This window comes from Sinohyriopsis cumingii, chromosome 14 (genome assembly GCF_028554795.1).
Source record: "Sinohyriopsis cumingii isolate HCF-2022 chromosome 14, ASM2855479v2, whole genome shotgun sequence".
Lineage (NCBI taxonomy): Eukaryota > Metazoa > Mollusca > Bivalvia > Unionida > Unionidae > Sinohyriopsis > Sinohyriopsis cumingii.
Window position 1 is genome coordinate 52549118 of NC_142974.1, and position 14037 is coordinate 52563154.

The following is a 14037-nucleotide window of genomic DNA, read 5'->3' on the forward strand; positions in this document are numbered from 1 at the left end:
AATTCAAACTGATCTACCTCAGTTTCTTCGTGTTTATTTCCTAAACTCTTCTTTCTTTCTTAATCATCAGCATACTACTTTTGACAACACTTGCTACACCAGTTTGCTCTTTTGTTCCAAAATCATAAAGAATTCAAACTTATCATAAACATGTTTGGCAATATTATTGTGATGCGTTTGTGAAGATATACCTGTATAACAATGTTATCAAAGATAGGAGAGAATATTAAAGATATATGGTATATCTACATATGATAAATAAATAAAGAATTGTGTTTTATATTTTATTTCATTTTATCTCCTGTTTCTTTGAATGCATATTTACAATACCATTAAATATATAGTTATTCATGTTCAATCTGAGGCTTAACATAGGAAGGATCGTACGACAAAACAGTTTTATGAACCGCAATAATTTATATATCATATTAATACATGAAACAATTACCACGTTTTATTGTTTACCCCTTCTATCTCTCCACCCTTTTCCAAGAGCAGCTAAATCATAGGAATCAAGGCAGCAAGTGAGGTCATATGTTTTCCTTTAAACAAAAAATAAAAAGATCGGTCAGGTAAAACACCATATCTTCTGCTGTTTTGAATAACACTGACTTCATGCTGCAGTTTTTCTCAATTCTTTAAGAAGAATATTTGCTGTTTTCACCCTAATATATGAAACATATGTCTGCCTGAGTCGGCCTAATGTATTGCGTGTCTTTGACAAATCACAACAGTCTTTCATGTAAATTGTTTTAGTCTTGTTTATCATCAGCGGAAGAATTTCTAATCTTCTAATGTATGGGATATAATTAATGTTATTGTCTTTACTAAATCGGATCGACAGTGTTTGATATTTAAAATATTTTTAACCATACATACGGCTATACAGACACTGTACGGCATAACATATGTTTCCACTCAGAAAATTAAAATGTCTATTCGATAACTATGATCTTGAATGCCAACTGACGTTCTGTGCTCCATATTTGAAAATTGGAACGAACCGTGGTTAACAAACATTGCATGTATATAAAACATACGAGAACATGGTTTACAAAAAAGATAAAAACATAAATATTTGGACAAAACGTTTTTTATGGCTATTCCGTTTTGCTTAAATTGTAAAGTTACAATATCAGGTGCATAAGAAAGATACATTCTACTAAATAGTTTCAGATGTTCTTTATATTGTACACATTATGCAAACTATCAAACGACATTGTCAAATCACCCGCAAATGTACAGAATAACGATTCATAAAGTGGTGTACGGTTCATGCGTTGTGTACAGTCTAAACCAAATCAGATACAAAACGGAAGTTTTAATATATACTCCATGGATGGCTTTGCACAAAAACCGTTTTCCAGATTTCATTTATATATTCCTAAACTCTCACTGGATGACATTCCACAAACATTAAACAAATATGGCAAAATATTATTAAGTTGAGTTAAGAAAGTTGTAACAGAAACAAGCAGCCTAACATCTTTACGTCTCTGTTACAGAAGCCAGACATTTGAACAAACATACCAATACTAATATAATATATTGCTATTTCCCATATTTAATGGGGCGATACATTAGAAACATACTCTAACTTATAGCATATATGCAAAGTAGCTTCGAAAACTGATAATGAAAACATTCCCAATAACATCATATTCATAAATATTTAAGTAAGAATATACTTCCTTCTCACAAAGTAAAACGTAATACAAGCCTGTAGGTACACTTCACTGAAGAACGTGTGACTAAATATAATGTTTTCTGGATTACATTCAAGTGGCTAGCATGAGTACAATGCATTAGCTATAATTAACGATGGATACAATCTGATATATATATATATATATATATATATATATATATATATATATATATATATAGAATCTTTAATATAATAAATGGGACTAATACTTTTAAATCTTTCAGTCATGATTGTGACATGATCATAGAAAGAAATTTCTTAAATGAAATTAAAGCTAATAAAGAGCATTACAAATTAAACTTATTTAAGATGGGGGCCACATTAAAAACTATAAAGAAATTAACATACACACTCCGATGATATATAATCAATTCATTCCCTTCTATACACATTATCCCATACAGTATGGGCTTTTGTGTAATCAAAATATGAATGTGAATGTATTTGTGTAAGCGCGTCAAGTTGAAAGATTAGCCAGGTACCCAATAACAGAGAAACAAATCATAACTGTTAAGGCGATGTGTCGTATAAAGTGCAGTAAAGAATATCAAACTTGCTACATTTTACAAGAGATCAAAATAAAATGCCTACACATTGTCATTACATAATGAGGTCATGGAATGTCACGTGCTTTTTGATTGATCAAATGTTATAATTTACGTCAGGAAAATCCGTTATAACTGTCCACAATTTTTACGTTGGTTTGGCGTTATGCCTACCTTAGGACTTGTTGAAATGGAGAAATATATTTGTTCCTATCATTTCATAAATATTTTTTAGTCCCTTAGGATTGGAGTACGCTGGTGAGTGGGGTGGGAGTGAGGGGGCTTGTAAACGTTCCAGTTGGGTTTAGTGTCACAAATAAACGCTTCACTGGCTCCGTTGATGCATTTGTGTTCTGCTTATAGTAAGAACATCACGTTTAAGTAGAATCAAAACCCTTAAATAATAAAGCAACATATAACTCGAAGAAAGGTTAAGATCAATAATTTTGAAATCCTTAAACAAAACGGTTTCGTTTTTCATTGTTTGCTTGACATCACATACATATTTTTTTTCGGGACTAGTCGTGTCTCCTTCTGCGACAATCTCTTTACCATGTATGCAAGACACCATCCAGAAGACTAAAACAGAGAAATAAAATTTCCTGTTATACGAACGCAGAAATTAACTCTATTTCGTTCTTACTAATAAAATTTTAAATACATCAGAATATCTGAATCACTTTTAAAAGTTATTATCTTACCTCATGTAAACGACATATTTTTTGCTTATGAAACATATATGGTTACATAGTAAAAGAATAAAATGCCACTAAATATTATTTTGCAATCATATTTTGTTGCTCTTTGGCTAAGCCTTGTTGAGGAATTGACATGTTATTTTCGGTCGGATACTTCAAGACTGCCTAGTTAATAATAACTGGTTAAACCCTGTGATCATGCACTTTTGGTAACAAATACACATAATATGTCTATAGAAGAAATGTTACAGAAAAAACTTCATAATCTTTTTCAAAGCAATGTAGCATTTTGAAGCCGGCCTTGGTTCCTGCTATTGTATCTGTCTTAATATGCTTATCTAAATGTCTTTAATAAATGGTGACCCTCTTTTCAGCCAAAGAAGAAAAAAGTTGATTAATCATATTAATAAAATAATAAATATTGTATTAAAATGTATTGTTGTAGTGTTATGTATTATAAAACTGGTGTTTCAGTCAATCATTAATCATTTTTGTCAATTCTTCAACCATCTGTACAACCATTATTTCTGCATACTTTCATTTTTTGTTCCTACATTCGCAGCGATCACCAATGGTAAAGCATGGAAAGCCAGGAAGAACTCCAAAACAATTAGAACACTGAAACAGAAATAATAAAGTGCCGGAAAAGAGCAAAAGGAAGGAAATTTGATAGAACCATTAATTTACCCATTTTCAACAGCTGACTTATCTAGTGCTGTATATTGAATACTCGCATGGATCCATCCGTCTGTCACATACAGTCGACATACAGGTGTGTGTGTGTGTAGGTTTATTCTTATACAAACAACATTCAAGCATTAGGCTAGTTCAAGTCTGACATACAAATTTTATACATATATACATTTGCATCTTAAGGACATAAATAAGTATCAAACCCAAGATTTCCAGACTATCAGCTATTGTCCAAACATATACATGATGTGAAATTTATTAGGTATGATTTGAAAACAAAACTGTAGTAAGGTCTCATAAAAAAATCTTACAAAATTAAATTTCCAATCAGATGCATATGCATCAGATTTACTTTTTATACAATATTTAATAAAAGCCGCGTACGTCGTACACATATATTCAATCCTAATATTTGGAATGTATCATTTACATATATTTACATTCAATCGTAAGCATCACCCTTACATCAGAGAATCATATCTCTATCGTAAAATGCATTAATTATATACTGTTTTAACAGCGTATACGGAGACTCGTTTATCTTTGTAGCTGTATCTAACCGCCAGTTCAACCTCATTATTTGACACGAGTAATATTAACTTGTGCCCGGTGGCGAAAACAAATTTAACACATACTAAATTTGTTTTGTTGAGTGACAGTCAATATCAAACATGCTTATGTATACTGCCACTGTTTCTTCTAAAAATAAGTGGGTAATTAAATTGCATGCGCCGAAATAACCGAATTATCAATTTAATTGAACGATGCTGAAATACTTGTTGTAAAATATTTTATCTAACTAGGAACATAAATGATATGTTTTCGATTAATGTGAGCAATCTATTGACTATTATGTTTCTGAAAACAAAAACGAACCCCGATGTCAAGATATATGTATGAATTATCTTCTAAACACAGTAAAATGATCATAATGGCCCGTCAGCATTTAAACTGATTATCTGCCTTTTGCAAGGACGTAGTATCAGTATGAATGAGCATTAATTTCATTATCATTTAACTAAAACAGGGGAGGGGATGTATTTGTTATTTTTGTTACAAGACATAATTTTCATTATTGGCATTCAGATTATAGAATTTACCTGGTAATAGTTGTATTTCCCCAAACAGTAATATTTATTAGTTTCTCTAGCATACCAGTCAAAAAAATTAAAATTTGCTGCCAAATATACGACCCATCTAAATTCCAAGTCCAATCATTTCCATTTTTTGTGCATTTTTCTGGTCATACCTTAAATGTATTTATACTTGATATTCTTCACTATACGCAATTTAATATGTACAGTTGGAACGAAAAAGTGCAATATCTTGCATAAATTAGGATTAGAACACATAATGGATTAGTTGGAAAACATTACTTTCTTAGATACTGAAAAGCATTAAATTACAGGGTATAATTCACAATTTGACAATATAAGTATATAGCTATTACCACAACTATATATATGAAGACTTGCTATCAAGAATATATATATGGTGATTTGAAATACGAAAATGCAAAACGTATATTATTAGATTAGTCACTCAGTTTTATACCAGCACCCTAACAGGTGTGACCAGATACGTCAATATGAAATGATCAGTTTCCTGTAACTACAGATATAAGTCATCATTTACTACGGATATCATAATGTATTATTCAGAACTAGAGCGATCGTATTTTTACTGACGAATTTAAATGTAATACCTATTTGACATTTATGGCGAATTCGTACAATATCAATTTTCTAGCACTACCATGCGTTAATTCCATCAAACATGTCGGAATAAAAACGTAAGTAAACCAATGTGTGTTTTATTTGAAGTTATTAGTGAAAAGAAAATTATACGGAATGAGAGTATCGATTTTCAAAATATTGAATTATTCTACATTTCAATTGGACAAATGTAAATCAATAGTGAACTAAAATGTTTCAGTTAAAATAATAATGTAAACAATGGTAAGGATTAAGTATTACATCAATTATTAATGCTGTCTTCAAATTGCTGGTTTTTATTCTGCCAGAACAGTTGAGGTTAATACGTTGATATTGCGTTAAAGCTATATTATAACAGACAAAATATACCACTGAATTTAAACTACAGAACATTGCAAATAATTATTATCTGCACCTTCTTTGCCAAATGTTTTTTATACTGATAATCGTCCCAAATGAACCTTCTCTCCAGGACTTGTTAAAGACAATTATGTTGTATCATATAAAAATTGAGATATGTTGCCATAAACAGAAACACTCCATACCCTACAAATATATATGTATTGTAGCATGTCATTGTTATAAATATCATTAAGTGTGTATATTCCTCAATTTGTCATTTTACTAGACGGAACTAAGTTTAACTAGATCTTACACAAGAAACTTCACCTTTCTGCCCAATATGTTAGCAGAACGCATCAACGAATCAGGTGAGATTCGTTACTTAACGTCAGGACCATTGTTCAATGTGAATAACGGTACTTACCCTCTGAAATAAACGAAAGTGGACAATTAGTACTGTATAATCATTCAGATGTACTTTAAATACAGTTGGCATGATATGTTGAAATAAAACAAAGCGTCAGTCATCAAAGAGACGTCAATCAACATACATGAAAGTGATGTTTTCAGATATTAGAGAGTGCAACGTGATTTCTTTTGGAACCAGTAGTATTTCAATCACATTGTAATCATTTATAAATATATACAAAGTATTTGTTTTTAATAAGATATAATGACGAATTTATATACTCAATGTGAGCTACTTTGACTGAGTTTAGGTTGCATTATTTAAGTCGTTATCATATCACCATCGACAAAAATTAACTAAATGTCAGGGTTAGTGTGCTCAAAAATCGATGCCTGGACCATTTTCGTTTATTTTATATCAAATATAGTATCACTGATATTCAGTCGAGTACGAGACTATTTTCTGATGCCACTTCATTATTAACGATTGTGGAACTCCAGAACATGGCTGCTTGAGTTCTGATGGAAGACGTAGACAAAACCAAATTTTAGTCTGATAAGAATTATTCGTACCTTTAATATAAACAAAACTAAACCGATGATTACGTGCACCAATTTTCAAGAGGAATATCAGCCATGCTTATAATAAGGGTATTGTCAGTGGTGTGGAGAGAATACAACGAGGATTGCTCAAGCTGCTTTTTCTTGGCTGGAATGGGAGTGATTAGAGGATTTGCAATATGAAATATTCGAGAGACTTGATATTAATAGGTGAAACGAAAGAAAAGTATTGGGAAAGACGTAAATTTAATGCCATATGGATTTGCTGTGGTACCGTATACTCAAAACAGAGGTATGGCAAACAAATTTGACAACAATCTGAGAAAATGTGAATATTTTCTTATATGGACTTTACATGGAATTTAATTATTGTATTTGGGTGATGCGTATCATAAAAATGGCATGAATCTTTACATTTTTTTCCCTAAGTGTGTTTTGTTATGTATGTAGATAACAGTTAGTTTATAGGATTTGATCCTCGACATAGAAGAAACTATTCCACTATTTAGGAAAAAATGTACAGTGATTGAAGTTGCTGAATCATGACATTAATAGTCATTATTGTGAACATTGTTTTGAATGTTTGCCGTTTGTATATCAGTGTATAATGCACAATTTCAAACTTAATTAATCAATCAGTTGAAATAATCATTGTATAAGGTATCAACCAAATAAATCACAGCACGTTTATCGTATCACGTCTCCGTTTTGTTAAATCAAAGAGTAAATACAAGCAAGTGGTAATTTTGTCTTAATTTGGTACATTCACGTAATCGAATGATCGGTCACAAACACAACAAATAGCTTTAGCAGGTTCATGCCTTTTGTAAATATGATATAAAATGTTGAGAGTGACGTTATACACAGAGTTACATGTAAATATTACTTCAAGCTAACAATGATAAGGACATAATGATAAGACAAAAAGAATAATGTAACTTTGTCAAAAGTATTCAGGTACCATCACTATATGACTACCAAACAGAAAGGTATCACCTAGCTCAATACGACTAGATTGTCGTTTTTCTTTAGGTCAAAAGCTTATTATAAGGAATTAGGAAAGATGAATTATTTAAAACTGCCAACTATGAAAGATGTACAATACGGTTCCAACTGACTCTGTGATGCATATTTTTAAGTATCAATAAAATAATCGTTATGATTGAAAAATAATTATAATGCGATATAGTCATAATTTTACGTGCACGATCGAATATATTGTTTTCAAGAAATATGTTATCAGCATCCATTTCAAAATTTCATGGAACTTTATATCTGTTTTAGTCATTTTAGTAGGGATATATTTTTTAAACCTGTTTTTAAGAATGAGTGTTAAGTACTTTGGTATGTTATTATTTATATGATAAAGTTCAAGAAAGGAAATTACGGAATGAATTAAGTTCGGGTTCTGAGTGGGACGGAAACTATGACTCCCCAGGTTTGGAATCCCATCCCTTTTCCAACTTTGCTGCAAATATGCATTTCGTCCTACGCAATAACACCTTTATTCATCTAATTATGTTCCTTTTTTCAAACCTGAAACAATGGTATGAAACATTAAACCACGTTTGCATTAGAGATTTGCACAATTTGTGCCATATAGTGGGATTGCAGTGTGCTTGTATTGCATTTATTTCAGTGAACTACATCTGTGAAGATATCATCGAGTTGATGGATGGTGAATGATTTTACGTCTGCGGAAGTAGTGGGTCAAAATAAATCTCTTGAACCCTGACAAATCAGAGTGCCCATTGTTAATCGCAAAGTGTAGGACATAATTAAGGAATGGTAATAAAATATCAGACATTCAGCTACGACATACAAATATGTCTAATCGAGAGTTTAATTTCTCGTTGAAAGATATCAACAAACGTGTCAGTACCAGGCGCACCACTTCTGTAAAAACGGAATATTTAATTCTTAGTGCAAAAGCTCTCCAGCTGCATCGTTTTGTACAGATTACATTCTCTGTGCGCAGAAGGACTATCTAAATTTTACCACATTAATTGGTACATTAGGTTATATCCATAATCCTTGCATAAATTTCTTATTTTGTCATTATTGAACCCAACAAACTAAATATATATGGTGTAAAATTGCACAAACCGCATCCATCATACATAAATATGTCACATATGTTGTCTGTTTTAAGGATTTTTACTATTAATATATGGCCAGAGCATTGTCAGATTCTGTTACAATTACCATTAGCAATGTTGCACGTAGACAAATTTATACTGCGAATTAAACAATGTTATTTAAAAGCGATACTTAAAGCTCGGTTCACATGTTCGTTGCAATTTGTGTTAAATATTTTATGTGCTCTAGCGCGAACACTATAGACATCATGTATATAATATACGTAATTGATTCCAATGTCAGTGGAACACCTCAAAGAAACAGATACATTTACTTACGTAATTTCATGGCGTACATTCATTATGTATATAAGAACTTACCTCCTGAAAGAAAATAATACGTATAATTAGTATTGTATTTTTATTCAGACACACTGTTAAGGGCAGTTTCACACATGTAGAAACGAAACCTAAAACGTTTCATCACACAGGTCTAAATCACAATAAACTCATACCCAAATTTTGAGATAACATTAATAACACAGTAATACAACTCTGAACCTAATTGCATGTTCTAATTTAGTTTCTAATATTAAAGCGTTCGTGGTGATTTTACTTTCATTTGTTTAAGGTTATGATATCATTATCATGTAAACGAATGAACACATACCTCGCTTACATATTTATTAGGATGTAATATAGCAATTCTATTTTATTAGTTAAATCATGGTCGTAAAACTACCATATCTTATTAAAGAAGCACTACAGCAAATCAAAATGACACAGCCGATGTGCCTGAATGGTCTACACTTGGACAATTCTTATTTGTAATGTATATTAACGACATTGTCAATCAGACAATGTACACATCACCAAGAGACTATTTGCTTGATAACAGATCACTATTAATGAAAGTGGATGACGTAACCCTAGTTGCTTGAGTTCTAAACGAGGTCCTACATAAAAGCAATCTGGAAGACGAGTGGGTATTACATGTAAATCAAGCAAGGCCAAATCAATAATCATATCTAGAAAATCTGGAAAGGAAAAATAACTACCGCATTTAATGACTTATACTCTTATTAGGAATATAAGATCTTCAAAACGTGTGGGATTAACTAATGACGATATTATATTTAGGCATAAAAATACACAGAAAATAGGCATAATTACAATGACAAGCATACCAATATTACGATGTTTTAAATTCAAACTCATTAAAACATTATTAGAACTTCGTTTTATCTCTTTGATACGAATTATTCTGAGTATGAACAAATTTGATCGCGAAGTAGGAGAAGGAAGAAACAATAAAGATACAAGCTGAATCAGGAAGAATCATTTGTGAGACAACGATGTCTATCTCATATGCTAAAATCCTGAAGAAAAAAGTCTGAAATCTATTTCATAACATGCTACAAGCATATAATTATAAATATATATTTTCAAATTTGTTGTGGTATTGCTATTGGATACACTAGAGACCAAGGCTAGGTTTCACCATGGATAAATGTTATATGATTCGGTGACTTATCGCAGATTGCATTTACCAGGACCAATATATATTAAACTTACATTTTGCAAACAATAGTTTAAGCATAAAATATTCTTCCTTTCTTTGTTCAAAACGATTCGACCGTATGAATACAGTATTTCATGTTTCACTTAAAAGGGAATGCAGAATAAAAATACAAGTATTTAGATTAAAAGTGAAAGATATGTGCATATTTTAAAAAACAAGACATCATAGCACTGATGATATATTCTGAGATTTTCATGTCATTATACACTAATTTCATTTCCTGTGATGAACAAACAACAAACGGTTTCAACCGTAATTACCACTTTGTTGTAACTGACTGACAAGTTTATTCTCATATTAAATGAAAATTAACTTAAAGAAAGGAAAACTGACAAGAAATACAACTGCTCGAAAATGTTTGTTATGAAATACTTGTTTATTGCAGGCAAACAAGAAAAAGGAAAGTATGCATTCTATAACTTTCAAGATGTCTACATTATCTCAATGTGCAATCACACCAAATTTAGATCCGTAATATGTTATTTATACATGACCATTACAATCTACACTGACGCACAAGAGTTAAAAAAGCAATATAAATATAAATAGCACCTCCGCATCATAAAGAAATGGAAAATTTATACAATAAGTTTTCAATTTGGGTCAGCTAAATATATATATATATATATATATATATATATATATATATATATATATATATATATATATATATATATATATATATATATATACACATATACATAGGATAATGCGTTTGGAATGATACAATATATATATATATATATATATATATATATATATATATATATATATATATATGTGTGTGTGTGTGTGTGTATTGATTTGCCTAATGACAATGATGTATTCCTGCAACATTCAACTCCACCTCAAAAATCTGCGATTTCTATTTTTCCAATATTTGTACTGAAAGTAATGCGGTTTTGATCACTGAATATAATAATCAGAGGATGAGCTTAACCGAGCTTAACCGATACATACTTCAAAGGTTTGAAATTCTGACAAGAACATAACGCATTCCTTCTCGATTGTGGAATAATTTGTATGGTTTAATTTCTTAAAAAAATAGCATGCTATATGATACACGCCATTTTTGTCTTATTGGTGCAATACACCATTAACTTCAACGTCACTTGCAAACGGATAATTTTAAATAACGCACTAAACTTAACAGTTGAAAAACTTGTTGTACTCTTACGGATGGCCGTTAATTTTTCTATAACCAAATGATATTTGTCAGGGCAATAAAATGTAATCCTAATCAACAAAAATTGGTAAGAATTCAGCAAATATGGGCGAATTCAAGCACATCTTATATTAATATCCAGCCATACCCAAACATCGGATTAGTTGCTTATTACTAAGAGGCACAGGAAATTCAGATTTGGTCATGTCCTTAACTTGTACAGGTTTAACTGAACTTGTCAAACAGTAAGTCTTACAAATTTAAAACAGGCATGGCAAAACTTGCTTTTAGCCATATTAATTGTCAAATTTGCATAAATAGGTAGATCAAAATTTTTTGATTGGTTTCGAAGAGATATTTTTAGGTCTTGTTGTTGATGATGTAGTAATGAATTCAATCATCGCAATTATCTAGACAGCAGTTACAACAAAATTGACAATTGACTGAATGATTAACAGAGCTATCACTACCACAATTTCTTCCCACACCCCGTGAGTTTTTATGATATAAGGCGTTACTTACTTTCTTATTGATTACATATCAACCATGATACTTAGCAATAATATACTATGGTGTATCGGCAGGAGAGACATAAATATATCATCAGTGTAAAACCTTTTCTCCTCTATAGTTGTTTCATACTTTATTTTCGACTGAGTAGAATGGAGATCAGTTCAAGCTACTTCACAAGCCTTTGGAAAACATTTGAAATTAGAGATACGATCAAAAAGATTCATGTCTGACTCCTCTGTTGAAAGACGTCTCTATTTCAATAAATTCAACGGATAGTTCATAGTTAAAAAATTAAAGATTATTTGACTCATTCCTAAACAGCAAACGCGAGCGAATTAACAATATTATCCCTATATGTTCCGTATCACAGCAATACGACAGAATCACATTTTTCAAAGTTGGATGGGATCTTTCTTGACATTCATGATGATAGGGAGAAGATTTAGACTGCTGGGTTATTTATACATGCACAACTTGTTGGATCATTCCCGATATAAAATCACAAGTCCAAAAGTATATTGTGTTCCGAGTGAATTATTGTATAGATTTTGATGATATGCCATTAGCTTTTGTTGAGTTGATGAGCCAACTTTCTTGATAAATATCTTGGAATAAATTATTCATCTCAAATTATATTTGAACACAACTATCCATGATTTCAAGGTTGATTTTAAAATAGGAAAGGAGACGTTTGTTTAACTTAGAATTTTATATAAAACTTAATCACAATATGATGACCAGGATGGGGGTCATTTTCCATCACATTTATAAACAAGTTCTCTTCTAGAACAGTCTAAGCTTAGACCATGAACTCAAACAACGTATTAATAACTTACAAACAAAATAAAAAGCAGGTACTCCTTCTACATCACTCTCGTGTCAAAAAGCAATATCAATATATATATTCATCTTAAAGTATAATCTACAGTTTTGAATAAAGGTTAGATACATAATATATTATAAATGCCATTTAAAGTCTACAAATGCACAAAGGGTGGATACTAAATATATATTTGCATATCGTTATATATGCTTAACTCCTATTGTTTATTGACTTTTCTTCCTTATTATATGGTAAGTATATATGTATTTTAGAAAGTTAATGATCTACCTTACTAGAGACATTTGTTTTGTAGGCAACACATTACATACTTAATGATTCTCTTCTAGTATAGATTAAATATTCAGATTTAAATTAAAAGAGGTAAACACGTTTACATGAATCTGAGTCTAGCAAATTAGTTTTTCACATGTTTATAAACAAGAACGATCAAAACACGAGGATCTGGACATTAACTAGCAAAGTTCAATCCTCTCTCGCTTTCTTTGTCTCTCTCTCTTTCTCTCTCTCTATCTCTCTCTCTCTCACTCTCTCTCATCCGAGTAGAAAGGAAATCATACCGTTAGTGTTTTATCGTTATTCGGACAGACTAAACATTGAGCAATATTGTACGACGTATCGAAACAAAAGCTGTTTCATCACGTAGAACAAACATACAATGTACAAATGGATGTTTCGAGACAATAATACCAACATAGCAATAAATTTTTGAATATAATCACACTGTGTCTGGCACGTTGAGATTAGCTTTCATTATATGACCGTCCATCGTGCTCTCCCATACTTGCGTCAATTGGTTGTTACCTTAATTATTCAAACAAAAAATCACTCTTCATTTAGAAGGTTTCAAAATGCTTAGGACAGTTCAATCACATACATTGGTAAGCATAAAAGCCAATGATATTTATTTGATCCTAAGACAGTTGATGTATGACTTGTTAAAAGATTTTATTGCATTTATTGCATTACCCGAGATCATCGCCCCTCTGCATCAATTAGACACTATTTGTAGCATCCTTTACCACTATGTACATTTTGCCATATGTAAAAAATTAATCCAGAGGTATTTCACATAAAATGATATTGATTATTTTCACGATTGAAGTTTAATATATACAGCAAATAAACCGTATTGCTCTATTCTAATTAAACACTTTTCTTTTATGCCTTGTCCGGTGCTGGTATGCA

At 31.1% G+C, this 14037-nt stretch overlaps 1 long non-coding RNA gene across 3 annotated transcripts; it reads right to left on the minus strand.

The window, feature by feature from the left end:
• Nucleotides 1-270: 270 nt before the first annotated feature.
• Nucleotides 271-9518, minus strand: LOC149783804 (uncharacterized). Of its 3 annotated transcripts, none has more exons than XR_016413673.1 (4): nt 9088-9518; nt 6015-6128; nt 3487-3569; nt 271-2832 (listed from the first exon to the last, which is right to left on the minus strand). It is a non-coding gene; the product is annotated as an uncharacterized LOC149783804 (long non-coding RNA). The 3 variants fall into 3 exon arrangements; XR_016413672.1 differs by having other exon boundaries at nt 8058-9518; XR_016413671.1 differs by having other exon boundaries at nt 6015-9517.
• Between the last annotated feature and the right edge of the window lie 4519 nt (nt 9519-14037).